Below are 15,205 nucleotides of genomic sequence, written 5' to 3'. Positions count from 1 at the left end.
AGGAATACAGACAGATAGCAGATCAGCACATCCCATCAGATATGGCTACTTGTAAAAGCAGTCAGAATGCTTGGGTCAGAAAAAACCCCATCTGTAGAAATTAAATACCAATCCTTATGGGAATGCAAGAGAGTTCTGTGCAACATATAGGAAGCACTACTGCCTGAGGATCAAATGTACCTTACACTCTTTCTTGCTTTCCTGCTCATCTGTTGGGCATGAGAGACACAAAGAGTGCTACAGCTGTGTGAGTTACTCCAAAGGGAAGGAACAGTGTGTTTTGACTGTGATGCAAATACTCTGATATCTATTGCTGTATTCCTGGAAAGATGTAATAGAAAAGGATTTTCAAACCACGCTCTGTAATACCACGCAAAGGTACAACTGAGCTGAAGGATACAAATGAAAACCAAGTACTTACATGAGGTTGGGTGTGTGTGTGTGTGTGTCAGTTTTATTATACAAAATACAATAGTTTTCATTCTGTGATTGTTTTGGTTGTAATTTACAGCCTGCTATGGAACGTTTAGTTTCAGCCCTACCAAAATATTTTGAGGCAGAGTAAGACTGCTTTAGTAGGGCAGAAATTGTGTGGAAAAAACTTAAGTCATTCCGTCTATTGAATCAGCACTTACAGTATCTTAACTCAGTGAATGATGGGGCATAACCAAACTAAGTTTAATCTAGCTAGCATGCAATTTAACAATTATAGAAATATAGCACTGTAGGTTTTAGTGAGGGTTCATAAACTTAATAGATATTTTATGCAGGGTTTTCTGCAGGTTTGTGCAGTCAGTGATGAGGTGTGTGCTGCTGGGTCTGTGTTACTACTGTTGCTGTTTCTAGCTAGATAAAAGTTAATGTGAGTGTGCTCTTGTGGCAGAGGCATCTGCACAGGGACTGCAGTGGTGTCATAGTACAGACTGGGTTAGTAGCCAGAGCCGAATGTAATTTATGACTTACATGTGTTGCTAACTAGTAATGGAGAATTTTGTCTCAAGTCATTGGGCAAAGCATGTAACTTCTTGGACCTTGAAAAGGAAGCTTTAAGGTCCCTATAATTAAATAGTTAAAAATTGTTGATTTGCAGTTTATGACTATCTTGCTAGTCCTGCAGAACCCCTTATAGCCAGAGTAGTTCTGTAACTCAGCAGCACCACTTTTAGAGGAAGGGTAGGCTGGTTGAAGAGCACTGGTACTTCAGGTGGAATTGAGGCCAAGACATTTTTTAAAACCTTACTTGCGCTGCAACACTTCATTGAAATAGTTCCCCACAAATCTTGAGAAACTAACATGTACCTCTGAAGGCATCTGTAACTGTGTTTCCTGTTCCAGTCTCTCATCACAGGACAATAATAGGTTGAGTACAAAACGCCCGGCTGCCTGGGACATCTGTGAGCATTGCAAAGGGTCTGATGATAACCTGAGGCCAGGGCAGAGCACAGTATGACCTCAGTGCTTCTGCACCCGTGGCATTACGGACTGTGCCGGGTCCTGCACTTTGGCCACAACAACCCCATGCAGCGCTACAGGCTGGGCACAGAGTGGCTGGAGAGCAGACAGGCAGAGAGGGACCTGGGGATTCTGATTGACAGGAAGCTCAGCATGAGCCAGCTGTGTGTCCAAGTGGCCAAGAAGGCCAATGGGATCCTGGGCTTTATCAGGAACAGTGTGGCCAGCAGGACTAGGGAAGTGATTCTTACCCTGTACTCAGCACTGGTGAGGCTGCACCTCCAGTGCTGTGTCCGGTTCTGGGCCCCTCAATCAGGAAGGACACTGAGGTGTGGGAGTGTGTCCAATGAAGGGCAACGAGGCTGGTGAAGGGTCTGGACCACAAGTCCTATGAGGAGCAGCTGAGGAAGCTGGAGTTGTTTAGCCTGGAGAAGAGGCTCAGGGAAGAGACAACTATACAACTCTATACAACTCCCTCTATCCAACTCCCTGAAAGGAGGTTGTAACCAAGTGGAGGTCAGTCTCTTCTCCCAGGCAACAAGGAATAGGACAAGAAGATACAGTCTTAAGTTACACCGGGGGAGGTTTAGGTTGGACATTATGAAAAAGTTCTACACAGAAAGAGTGATTGTACATTGGAATGAGCTACCCAGGGAGTTGGTGGAGTCACCGTTCCTGGAGGTGTTTAAGCAAAGACTGGACATGGCACTCAGTGCCATGGTCTGGTTGATAAGGTGGTGTTTGGTCATAGGTTGAACTTGATGATCAAAGAGGTGTGTTCCAACCTTGTTGATTTTGTGATTCTGTGGTATGTAGGAAAGAGATTTTGCAGATTCTGCTACAGACATGTCTTACGTGGAACTGGGGACACACAACTTCTGTTTTCAAAGTCACACGGGGTCATAAGTGGTGTTTGAGTTGTTAGAAAATATTTTTGATGAGTTGCACTAGTTTCCAAGCAAGGGTCTTCTCTGGTCTCCAGCCATCTTAAAGTCATCGTCCCTTATTTCTGCCTGATGCTGGGGTCAATACTAGCAGGGGCATCTGGTGTGGTTTACTGTAACTGAAGTGAAATGTGAAGACAACTGAGAAAAAAGTCTTAGTTGCTTACATTTGTCCCTTTGCTGAGGTTCTTTTGCTGTTACATATTCCTTAGTAATAACTTTAAATTAATTAATGTATTGATCCATACAGCATCAAGTATCTATAATTCTCTTTTGATCCTCAGACCACTTTGAGAGAAAAGGTAGTGACAGAACCTAATATAAAGCATATGAAAACTGAAAACAAACCCTGCTTTTTTCAGTCAGAATTAGATGAACATTGAACAAGACCCTTTTTAGGAAATTCCTGATGGTCTGTGGAAAAGTTTTTACACTTAGACACTCATAGTAAGGATTCAACAGCTCCCACTCTCTTTAAAACTGCACATTCATGAAACTGATTCCACCTATTTTTCTCCTTAATGAATAGAAATAGATTCTTTGAAGACAAGGAACACCTTCGTGTTGTGGGTATTGGGTAGAAGACTTAAATTTTATAGAATTGGGCAACTATCCTAAAATGCATAGCTTAGATACTTTTGTTCTGTACTGTTTGAGGCTGTCATTGTCCAGGCTTGTGTGTTTTTCTCTACACAGGTTAGCAGAGCATGAAAAGAGGTTCTGATTAACCTTCTGTAATGTTCTGCAGGAATAAGGTCAAGCAAAAGGAAGGACAGAAAATTCTAGTGATTCTCCTGTGTTATATGACCAGCAAAGTCAGGGTGGGTGATTTCCTGCAGGCCAGTAGTTTGAAAAAACCAGGCAAAGTTCACAGGGGGAGGAGAAAAAAACCAACAAAGGAAACAAACAAAAATGGAAAAGATGATTGCTGAGTTTTAGAGAGACATAGCTCAGAGAACTATCACCTTTTAAATAAGCCTTTAATCTGGCATGCAGCTTTCCACTGCAGAAATGGAATGTCCTGTCCAAGCAATGTATTTTCCTTTCTGTCAAATCTATGCCAACACAATAGTAAACACAGTGAATGCCAGTTAAAAAGAATGAAAATGTTCATTATTGCAATGAAATTATTGAAGAAGAGAAAGTGAATCCTCCATATTTCAGATAAATAATATCAGGGGACTAAGGGAAACAGTAAACAAATTGGGGTAAATATTTCACTTCTCATTCATGGTAGTGTGACTATAAAGAATCATATTTTTCAGCCTCTGTTGAGAATTGTTTTTTTCACACACACTTTCAAATATATGTGAAAAGAGGTAGGTATTCATTTTGAAAGACAGATAACTATGTATTTTTAATTTATGTTGCCACAAGGGAACCACACAATCCTTTATTGTGGTAAAACACAAAGCATGTTCTTGACATAGATTACATTTTCACATCAGACAGAAGCTGATGACATTATTATTGCTTTAAATGATCTGCAGGTATGGAAAGTTACTTTTTTGTCTGCCTTGTCCCCAAGGAAATGTTTTGTTTCAGAGTCTGCATATGCCTTTGAAAATGTATTTTCAGCAATATAAAGCTGGAATTGTGTTACTTATCCTTGGACGCAAGGATTCTGCTCCAAAGCTGTTGGCCACAGTTAACAGCCTATACTGCATCTGGTTTCAAGTGAAAGCCATTCAGTTTTACAGTGATTAAAAAGTGCAGTGAAGTTTAAAGAAATAGCTGCTTTTAAAAACTACCTTTCAAACCTCAGTCATAGAGGGTCTGCTACTTGTTAGCATTCAAGTCAAGGCAAAATTATTTGCGCTTCCTTTGGCGCAGAGGTTAATCCTGCGTCATTTGCATGGGAAGGCAGCCAGATCCAAAGCATAGACAAAACTGGACTAGTGTTCCTGGAGCAGAGGGTTTGCAGGACTCCTGGCCCTGTGCCTTTCTCAGCAACTCCATAAATCTTCTGGAACACACTAGCATAGGGTGGGCTGAGGCTGATTTTTGCTGCTTCTATTTCCTATCTCATTGCGGTCTTTCAGCCAGAAGATGTGTCTGCCAAGGTGTACATAGAGGGAGCTGGTGGAGTTCCAGGAGCCAGTTTGTGCTATTGAATTCTGTCAGCCCCGCAGCTTCACTCAGATACAAATGTTACTGAAGTCAATAAGCCTGCAAGGACTTGGAAAAGCTGTGTGACTTGTTGTTTGGTTTTGTTTAAGGATAAGGCAGGTTTTAGGACAGTATTTAAATGGTATCAGCATTGATTATTGTTCAAGTAACTGTAGAAAAATTGCATCACGTACAGAAATTAACTCTTAAACCAATCACAGATGGTTTTTTTTTTCTTTTTAGATTTTTTAGGAGCACACTTAAATCTAACACAGCTGAAAGATTTCCCACTGAGTTGCTTTGCGTAGGCTCAGACCCTTAATATCTGAGAAGAGAATCAAGAAGAAGACATACTTAGTTGAAAAAGAATTAAACATGCAGATCTTTCTTCCTGAAGGAAAATAATTTTTTCTGGGCTTTCTTCTCCATGTACAAATTTTCATTGCTGTGTGTGTTTAGTTATTAATGACAGGATCCACAGACATCAGAGAAACCTGTACTGCCAATTTGTATTTCCATTTCAGCCCTCTCAGTTGTCAGTGTAAGCTGAGTTTTCATCTAGATTTTACTATGGCAGGCTAAGACCCCTGAAACCAAGTGACCACCCAGAATCTCTTATAAGAGCAATAAACTCATTAAAGTTTGTTAATAGACCAAAACAGCAGTTGCTTTGCAGGTCAAGGTTACCAGAGCCTAAATTGAAGTTTGATTGCACGTACTCTGAGAAAAGAGAAGTCTATAATTAGGTCTGTTTAGATCCCTGTCCTTTTGCCATTGTGTGTGCAGTATGGAAACCTGGAGTCCTAACAGAAATGAAGGATTTGTAAGCTCAGTTGAGGTCAGTGTTTACAGGATGAGCTTTGCAAATAAAATTGAAATTGTAGTTCTAGTCTAATATTATATATATATACAATTTTTGCAAAACTCCTGGTTCCTGCCTGAATTATGTCTTCATCTCTTTCATCTTTGGGCTGGAATAGCACCATTTCATAGCCATTTAATGCTGGTAAAAATGGATGCACAGGACGTTTTTTCTTTAAATATTGTGCAAAGTACCTGCCTCATTTACATCACTGCATCTTCCATGTCACCAGAGCATTCATAATTCATGACACCCAGTCCTGAACTTGGCCTAGAAATTGAGAGGCAGTTTAAATTTTTTCTTGCCTGTGATTTTGCCAGTACAGTTAAATAGAGTTTTATTGATACATTTGCTCTCCAAAATACAAAACACCTCTTTTTGGTTCTCCAAGTGTTCATTTAAAACAGGCAGTTTCCCTCATACACCGTGATTGCTTCCTGAACACCCGAATTGTACTTCCTGTCAGATCTCCTATTCATTTATCCTTCCCAAAGTATTTTATGTAGATAATTAACACTGGGTAATTAGAAGTATCTTCAGTCTGTGTAATTGCACAGCCTATAATTTTTCATAGTAATGTGATTCATTTTATCTAAAGTTGTTCAACACATATCTTTGTAACAATTTAATTTGCATGCCTGGTTAGTACCACCTTCCCTCGATTGCCTTCATTTTGTGAGATGCTCAATTAGTCACAAGGCTAAACAGGCAGATTCAGGCAGATTCACAGCTCTGAGTACCCTTTGCTCTCTGTGCTCACTGAAATCCTTTGTAGAACTCAGGAAACACACTATCCTTGGGGCTAAACCTTCAGTGCAGCAACACAGCCCTCAGTTTATAGATAGCACACCACAAGGGAGTAATTCCATGGTCATTACTTCCTAGCAAAAGAAGGCAAGCATCCGTGAAGATGGAGGGATCTGTTAGCCAGATGTATCCTTTCCCACAGAAAGATCAGGATATTGACACTTCCCCATCATGGGCTTCTGTGGTTTTTCTCTAAAACAGCCCTGCCTGTCACTGCCCCTGGTAAGATTGGGGCTGCAAGCTCTAAGCCACAAAGCTCAAAGGTCTAAAGTCTTAACTATAAAATTCAGAATCCTTGTATGAAAAATAAAACTTAGCAGAGCTTGGCACTAATATACAATGCTTTTGTAATGGGATTAAAAGTCACTTTTAGTTTTATTTTTGGTAACTCATTGTGATGAACTGTGTTGCCCAAAGTGAAGAAAAGTCCATCTGTGCATGTGAAAACAAAACTTTTTCAACCATGACTCTCCAAAAATGGCACATTCTCTGCCAGCACCTGCATATGAGATGGTTCCTCAGGCCTGTGATACTCATGCATCATTTCAGTAAACCTTATTCTTTCTGGCTTTATTCAATTTTTCTGTCATAGGATGCATCATAGTAGATAAAAGTTATGCCATTCTTTGTACAGTGGTCATTTTCTGTCTGCTTTAGAAAATCTGTAAATTTTTTCCATTAGATCATGTAGTGAAGCACTTGGATCCTTCTTAATCATCATAATTACATCTTTTCAATATTTCTCTCTCACATTAGCTCCTACACACACGTGTTTTATTCTATGGTATTTCTAATCCACCATATCTGAATGACCAAATCCTAAAGTGTAAATGAAGGAGGCGTTGAGGAGGATTGAGAGGAACAGTAGCCAAGAAACTAGCCAGACTTCCACTAAAAAGGAAGAGACTGAAATGCCAGCCTTCAGTACAGAGAGACATCTCTCTTGGAGATTTTAAGTGTTTGCAGGGAAAAAATGTTTTTTGTTTATTTGTCATCTCCATGAACCCTTTGACAAGTAGATGCCCTTCTTTTGATTCATAACAGCTCATGACTATTCTGACAGAGACTGGACACCTAATTAAGAATAAAATATAGGCTTCTTTTTTTATAGTGCATTCATCTGCAAGAAGGGGTGCCATGGACTGTATGCCCTAAGGCTGGCTATGGCAAGTTTTCTAAGAAATGTGTAGCATTGGCAAGAGGCAGATTGAGCACATTGTTTGTTTGGCTTTCTCTTCCTTTTGGCGAGGGATGTGTGAAATTCTCACCTCACAGAGATCCAGCAAAAAGTAAGCATTTTTGCTAATTTGCTAACATTGGCTGGTAATTAGCAAGAAGGTGGATGTAAACAGCTGAAACATTAATTGCCCAACCCAGGTTGTGTGGCTTTGCTAAATCAGAGGACTGGGTTTGTGTGAGGTCTATGATGTAGAGAAAAGTTAATGGAACTTTTTACTTCAAGTGCTGATAATACTTCTGATAGAGTCCAAAACCAAATTCAGAACATGTTTTGGTGCAACATCACCACTACCAAAATAACCCAAACTCCCAACAGACAGCATCTGAGTGGCACTGTGACTTGCACACCCATGGCTGTCAACAGATTTGGGTCAAATTTCATCCTCGGTTACCCAGCTGAAGTTAGAGGTTTTCTGGACCTGTTCCTGCCAGAAGTGTCTCCTAGTTGCAGAAGTACCCAGTAAAATTGCTTTCTTGAGTAGGGAGACTTGAGGTTGTGGGTGTGGGGTAGTTTTTAGGGACTGAACCTGTAGTGATCAGCTGACTCCTTTCTCATCCTTTCATTGATATTGCAGTCCGGTGCACATGGCATCACATCCACATGACAAATCTGGAACAGAGCTGGCTTCCCTGCTATCATTAACTTTGGTTCATCACGATGCTTCAGCGACCTGCCAAGCTCTCCAGTAGTAATGAGATAAATATAACTGGCTGAAGCAACAACACGAGTGTAAGCAGCAACTTTATCTTGCCATTTCAACTTCACACTTGCGAAAAGGAATGACTGTTCTGAACAACTATCACAGCAGTTGCTGATATTAGCCTGAGCTGTTGATGGTGACAAGGTTGCCAGAGGAGACTTACAAAGTCCCAGTGGATTCACGTTTTATATACGTCAGCTTGTAAATGGCTGGAACTTCCTTTTGGCATTACAAGGGATCAGCAGTAAGGAAGCTACATAAGCCAAATTCCCTCTTGTTGTAATTGATGCAATTGACTTTTCAGACAACCTGGCCCAGAGTACACGTTTAATGCTCTCAGTGCTAGGTTTTTTTATTCATTTTAGTGGAACAGCTTTCTCTGGTTTGCCCAGGATTTATTCGGATATAAATATATAAAGATACCAAATCAGGTTCCTGAAAGTGACCATCAAAGAGCTCAGTACTGCAGAAGAAGGGCTAAATGCTTATCTCATCTAAACTGTTTTAAACCCAAATTAGTACCAACACATCAAAATAATTTCGCTGGACAAGAAAATACGATACCTAATACAGAACATATGTAGCCTTCAGCACCCACTGAGGTAAATCTGTGCTAGCAAACAGTCCACTTGTATTGATGAGATACTAAAGTAAAATAGTTGGTTCAGGATACTGGGAGCAGAGGGGAACAACCAAAAAAACCCTGTTTCTAACAAAAGAAAACAGGAAATGCACCTGCAAAGCAAAGAGTGGATTCCAGTCATTGTACAGCTCAAGCAATTCCACTGACTTCACTAGTGGAACTGAGAGCAAAATGTGTCCACTGTATCTTTAAGAGACCAACAGCCTCAGAACAGCAAATTAGCCTTAGTCTGCAGTCCATATGTAAATGAATCTGACTTTTTGACATACTTCTGAGAGTGCAGTTGTAGATAGTGTATCTGTGCTTTGTGTTACGTGTTCCAGGATGACACCTCCTATGTTATGCTTGCTACTGTTATACATTAATCTACTCTAGAGTTTTATGTCAAACACTTTTTTGAAATCCAAGTAGATTATGTCCATTAATCACTTTGCCCAGTCTGTGTTCCTTGTGATCTCATCTCTTATTAATATCTTTGGGGTCTTACTTACCACCAAGGTCAAACTGGTCTATAATTTCCTAGCCCCACCCCGGGTCTTTTTAAAGAGGGTTGTGTTTGTGTAACTGTGTCCTTCAGTAGCTGCTTCCTTTTCAGAAGGCTATGTGGAATCTTTCATCTGGTTTGTGTGGTTTTGAATCCTGTTGCTTTGTTTTAGTCATGTTACTTTGCCCTAGTGGAGACAAAGCCCTTGCTGTTTTAAACTTTTCCTACCCTGATAATTTACATCAATGATATGACTAGATATATATTTTCCTTAGTTTTGGATTCTCTGTGTGAGATTGCCCATTCATTTTGTATGCAGAGCAGTGCAGATGAGGACACAGAACATGCCACTTCCATGGTGTCAGCATCCTCAGCATGCAGCATAGCTTCACAGGCATGTCACAAACACAGATCTTGTTCAACGTACTGTTGTCTTTGCTGATGTTTATGAAATTTTCCACTAGTGTTACAGCTTTGTTTGTTTGTGTGTTTGTTTTAGAGTCCACCCTCTTCATGAAGGAGTTTACATATACCTGTCTTGGTCAAGGATGCAGCATAACGGCTGTACCTCTGGGGGAAAAAAAAAAAGTGCTTTCACCAGCAGTAACTGGCAGTATGGTGTGGGAGGAAACATGATTGGCGTTCTCAGTCTTTCCAGAGGCAGGGAAAGGTTGGGACAGGAATACGTACATTCAGTGGATCCACCATTGGCGCGTGGCTGGTGTCGCAGACAGGAGTTTGGCTTCTACACATGTGCAGTCAAGAGGAGCAAGGACGTTAAAGTGGGAGCAAGATATCTCACAAGGTGTGGCAAGAAGGGTGTCTTTGAGAGGATTCAAACCTAGTGAGGACATGTTGAAACTGGGTAATTTGGTGAAAGTTAATGACAACCTACAGAGAAGTGAAGGCACAGGGAGTAGTGGGGGTGAGAGCACAGTGGGGAGAGTCTGGCACTTCTGTGGTGATATAGTTTATAGGACTGGAGTGCTGCATAGGTGGGTATGAGATCTTCAGAAAGACAAGCCAGGAAGCAGCTAGGAAGGCTGTGCAAGGGGATGGCTGGTGACAAACTGCCTGGGAGCTCGTGGATAATGACCAGAGGACATTTTGACTTGGGAGGGTGGTCAAACAGATGACCTGAAGAGTGGTGGCATCTCCATCAAGAAGGTCCTCAAGACTACTGGACACAATATTTTTGACCCTGCTTCAAGCAGGGGCTTGGACCAGGATGGCCTCCAGAAAAACAGTTCAGTGTAAGTTATTCCATGATCAGGTGGAAAGCTACCATACAGTGTTTAACCTCATGGTACCCCAGGTTTAGACTAATTTCAGAGAGATTACATGCTAATTTAAGCTGATGTATAAGAACCATGGCAAAGCTGAAACCTAAAATCCCTTATTTTTTTCTCTTAAAGAGTAGCTGTAGTTTTTCTTTTCCTTTACACAAATACAAATAACCACCTGAGAGAGGGAGGGCATAAACAGCAATTTATGTATTCGCTTAGTATTTGCCTGAGGAGCAGAAGGAGGGACTTAAATCCCTCAGGTTGAACAAGCACAAGACGGTAAAATCGGTGAGTTCCCGGAGCTGTTCTAACATTGCACCCACCAGAGGGCAGCAGAAACTGCAAAACCGGCCGCAGATGCCGCTTTGTTACTTTTAAATCAGATTCAGGAAGAGCCAGAAACGAAAAGAAACGCTTCAGAAAAAGAAACACTTTAGAAACACTTCTGGTAAAAGCTAGATTGGTGCCTAATTTCAATAGTCTTGAAGTGGTCTTGTGCAATTCTGAGCACAACAATTTTCAACAAAGTGGTGTAACTCCAATTACCTAAGAACAGCTATTCTGCATATGGGAGTCACAGCTTTAGCTGTGAGGATAGGAGGCCATGTGAATATAATGTTAATTAGGTCAACAATATGAATATTCATTACAATGACTGAAGAAAATATTGTGGTAGAAAAAAACCAGACTGTTTAGGAAATTAATATTTGATAGCATGGAATTTTGGATTAATGCTTTCAAGTAGCCAGGAGAAAAATATGCTGCAGTTTGCTACAGGGATATAGAGGGTTTTAGTGGCGCTTTATTCAAATTACACCTGTTGGAAAACAAAAGGATTATTCCCTAATTTAGAGCTATGTAGTGATTTCCCACAGTAATGCATTTTCAGAAATTGTATCCACAGTAATAAATGAATGGCACTCAGAAACGATGAAAAGCTGGAATTAACATGGGATACAGAGAAGATAGTCGGCATAGTGATGTCTCTCAATGTCTACTGTGTCATACACAAGGATTGAAATTAGTGGCAAGAGTTTTTATCTGTAGATGACACCTTGAAGTATGATGGGAGTAGCTGGTGAATATAAATAAATGATGCGTTTTTCTTGCTACTTATCAGTTATTAGCAGTAGTTTGAAGTGCCTGTTGTAGTTGTCAGAAAGTAAATAAATCCAGTAAGGTTACACTGAAATAAACAATAAAAGTATTTATTTGAGTAAAATGTTGTTACTGTGCCACAGGAGGACCCCTGCAGAGAGGGGGTTTAAAGAGCTGGAAGTAGGAGCAAAGCCCACTTTCTATACCTCTGTGGATTTCACAGAAATTTGGACACTTAATTTATCCATTTATCAGAAATTCTCACAAATTCTCACTCAGATCTCATCTGCCTTTCCATTTGAAGAATTTACAGTTTATAATACATACAGGCAGAGTCCTGGTAATGGCACAGAAGCCTGTTCAGGTAGGTCAAAAGACATGGAAACCAGTCAGTTGAAATCATTCAAGCAGCCTGCTCTTCTCCCCTCAAGCAAAACCACAAAACAGAGCTCAAGGAGAAAACAGCAAGAGATCCTTCCTCTGAGACAAAAAAAGATCTGTTTGTAGAGGGTTTCCAATCCATACTGCTTCAGGAGTATGCAGCTCACTTGTGGCTTAGCTGACCTTGTTTCTTTTAAAGATCACATCCACCACCGTAGAGCCTTGCATGCCCTTTGTGTTGGATCAGGAGGTGATTCACCCTTCCAGCAAAGGCACCATCACAATGATCTCTCAAACTAATTAAAATGAGCAATATTGTGACAAGAGGCAAGGATTTGGTGGGAAAAAAACCTCACTAAGGCATGGCAACTGCAGGGTTTTTGAATTGTGTTTTTTCATTGGATTGTATATATAAATATATATATAATGTGTAGTGCTTGAGGTTCAGGCAGAAGTGCATCTAAACCCAGTGTAGCAGAAACTGGGTTTCCACAAGAAATGCTGTTCATTCTTACAGAAGCTGTCTAGATCCTGTGAATTTAGAGGGAGGGAGATTGCTCTCCATGGTGTTTTTGCTTCTGGTGAAAGGAAGGAGCTGTCAGTTCACTCTGACTGCTGACATCAGTCAGAGAACTTGGTGACAAGTGACCTTGTTACTCAGAAAAGCAAGTTCCAGTTCAAAGATGCTGCTAATAAACAGTTAATCCAGTTTGGCTGATGTCTTTTTGCCTCACACAGTGGCACATCACACTGCTTTGAATATTTATTACCTTCATTTTCAGCCCCAAGTAAATGAATACACCAGTTTTAACTCTCTGTAATTTATGTAATTACCTCTGTCATTTGCATAAGATTTAAGCAGATAAAAGGATTGAAGAGAGGGTAAGGGGTTTTTTCCCCTTGAAGTTTTAACAAAAATGTAAAACTGATTTTAGTATAAAAAACAACAAACATTCTTTGTCACACTTGAGGGCAGCTGCTACAGTGCTTGTCACTGGACACTGCAAGCAGAACTAGCAAGTCTTCAGTGCTGTCACAAGTAACAGAAAGAGGAGCACATAGAATTATTATTTCCCCCGAAGACACAAAACACAAATTAGTTCAAAGCTGATTATGCTTTAGTATTTTCCTCAAGAGGATCTGAAAGATAAATAGAAAGCAGACCTTGGGAGCCAGCATTCACTCCTTAAATGACAAGACACGTGGTAGATATTGGTAAAGCATGTTTTACAAATGTCTTACACTGAATTAGTGCCTTTTGCATCCAGTGCTGATGTGCATCCTTCTAGGTCCATCTAAAATCAGGTTTGTATCTTTTTAGCTATTATTGCCATAAAAGCTGAAATAGCTATTGTAGGTAGCCTTCAGTGTAAATACTGTTATAAATGAATAACAGTGATTAGATTAGCATGAACAATTCTCTCATGGAACAATATTGCTAACTCAGCAGTTAAACTAATATGAATTTCTGTATTGGAAAAACCTTTAAGGGAAGCAAGGAGCTCCCTGATACAGTGGTATCTTCAATCCTTTTACAGTCTGTATCAGGAACTACTATTTTACTCAGTGTCTGTCTTCCCTCAGTTTACTGTGAAACCTGTTGAGTTCACTGACCCAGGTATTCCTGGCAAAGAATCCAATATTCAGTTTGCTTTATCCAATTCTTAGTCATAATAAAGCTGGTTGTGAAACAGTAAACATTTGTGCTGCCCCTCTCCTAGCAAGTTTCATCAGAACCTTCTAAGCAGTCTGTAGCTGGACACAGGCAACATAAGGCAAAGAAGAGTGAGGAAAGGGATGAAAGAGAGAACTAAAGGAAAGAAGTGTGAATGAAGAAGAGGGACAACTGCAGCTTGTGCATTTGTTAACTTTGCTGCCTAGACCTTAAAACTTAAAATTGAATGTATTTTAAATCCAATACATAAAAATGTATTCCTATCACTGCCTCATGTTTCCTTATTTTCTCACAGATCTCAAAGCTTTGCTCCTGAAGAAACTTGTCTGTCACTTTTAAATAGCTTTGTAAATCACTAAGTACTTCATAGATCAAAAGTCAGTAAGGGTTAGGGAAATGTGTACCAGGACCTTTAATTTCTTCATGGTTAAGTGAACAGTAATTCATTCAGAGGCTAAAAACGGAACATCAAAGGAATCATCACTTCAGGTGGAAGGATGTTTAGTCATGCAACAGATACACAAATACTCTGACAGTCTTTTCTCTTAGGGTCTCAGAAAAAGCATTTTAAAAGTGAATACTGCTTATTACAAAAAGAGAAGGGAGCAACAGGATAGTTCTTTTTTTCTCTAATATCTTTTCTCTGCTTCCAGCAAAGCAAATATTGCCACTGATCCTACAGTTCTGAGTTCACTAGGTAAGGTAATAACAGGGAATTAACCCATAAGACTTACAGGCTTTTTCTGGCTTTTTATTAATTCTCCAACTGAAAAGTTTTCTGGAGTTGTTGTTCTGTGAAATTGCATTGTCTCCCTCTAGTGACTGCTTCTGTCTCTCAACTCACTTTAACATGGCACTTTCAGAGACAGGACATCTTTTACATTTTGTGTTGCAGTCTGTCACCACCCCATCAGTGCCCAAGCACTTGTATTGTGGCTGTTTGGTTTGCAGTATTGGTACCACAGCTGTTGGGGCCAAGTCAGCTGTAACTTCAGAAACTCCACGTCAGCAAAATCCTACACTTACCATACGGTAGCAATCCTTGAAGGAGAGAGTGCAGGTGCCACACAGACCAAGTGCTCTGCAGTCTCTGGATTTCTTTAAGGGTTAGGGTTAATGTTTGGCCTAAAGGACCACACCGTGCCATCCAGCAGACACCAGGCTCCATAGTTCAGAATATGGAAACTCAAAATGTTTGCACTGGGATCTTCAGTTGCAAAGTGAGTTGCCAACACCTGCTTCTCACCCAGAGGCCATAAATTAACCTTAGCAGTTCATCAGGTAACACTTGCTGTTTACTCCAGTGATTTTAACTCTTTGCCCTCTAGGTTGCACACCCAGCTTCTCAGCATCCTGCTCCATTAACACTAATGTTGTGCTCCCCTATCTGTTAGAAGTTTCATTAATTGTTGTCAAGAACCAACTGGAACCTGAATATATATACTGTTATTATGGCTGCATTGATAGGATTTCACTTGCTGCATTTCAGTCTTGCCTGACTTACAGCCATAATGCTCTTGCAAA

This window comes from Pithys albifrons, chromosome 1 (assembly GCF_047495875.1).
Source record: "Pithys albifrons albifrons isolate INPA30051 chromosome 1, PitAlb_v1, whole genome shotgun sequence".
Taxonomy (NCBI): Eukaryota; Metazoa; Chordata; class Aves; order Passeriformes; family Thamnophilidae; genus Pithys; species Pithys albifrons.
This window is presented reverse-complemented; position numbering follows the sequence as displayed.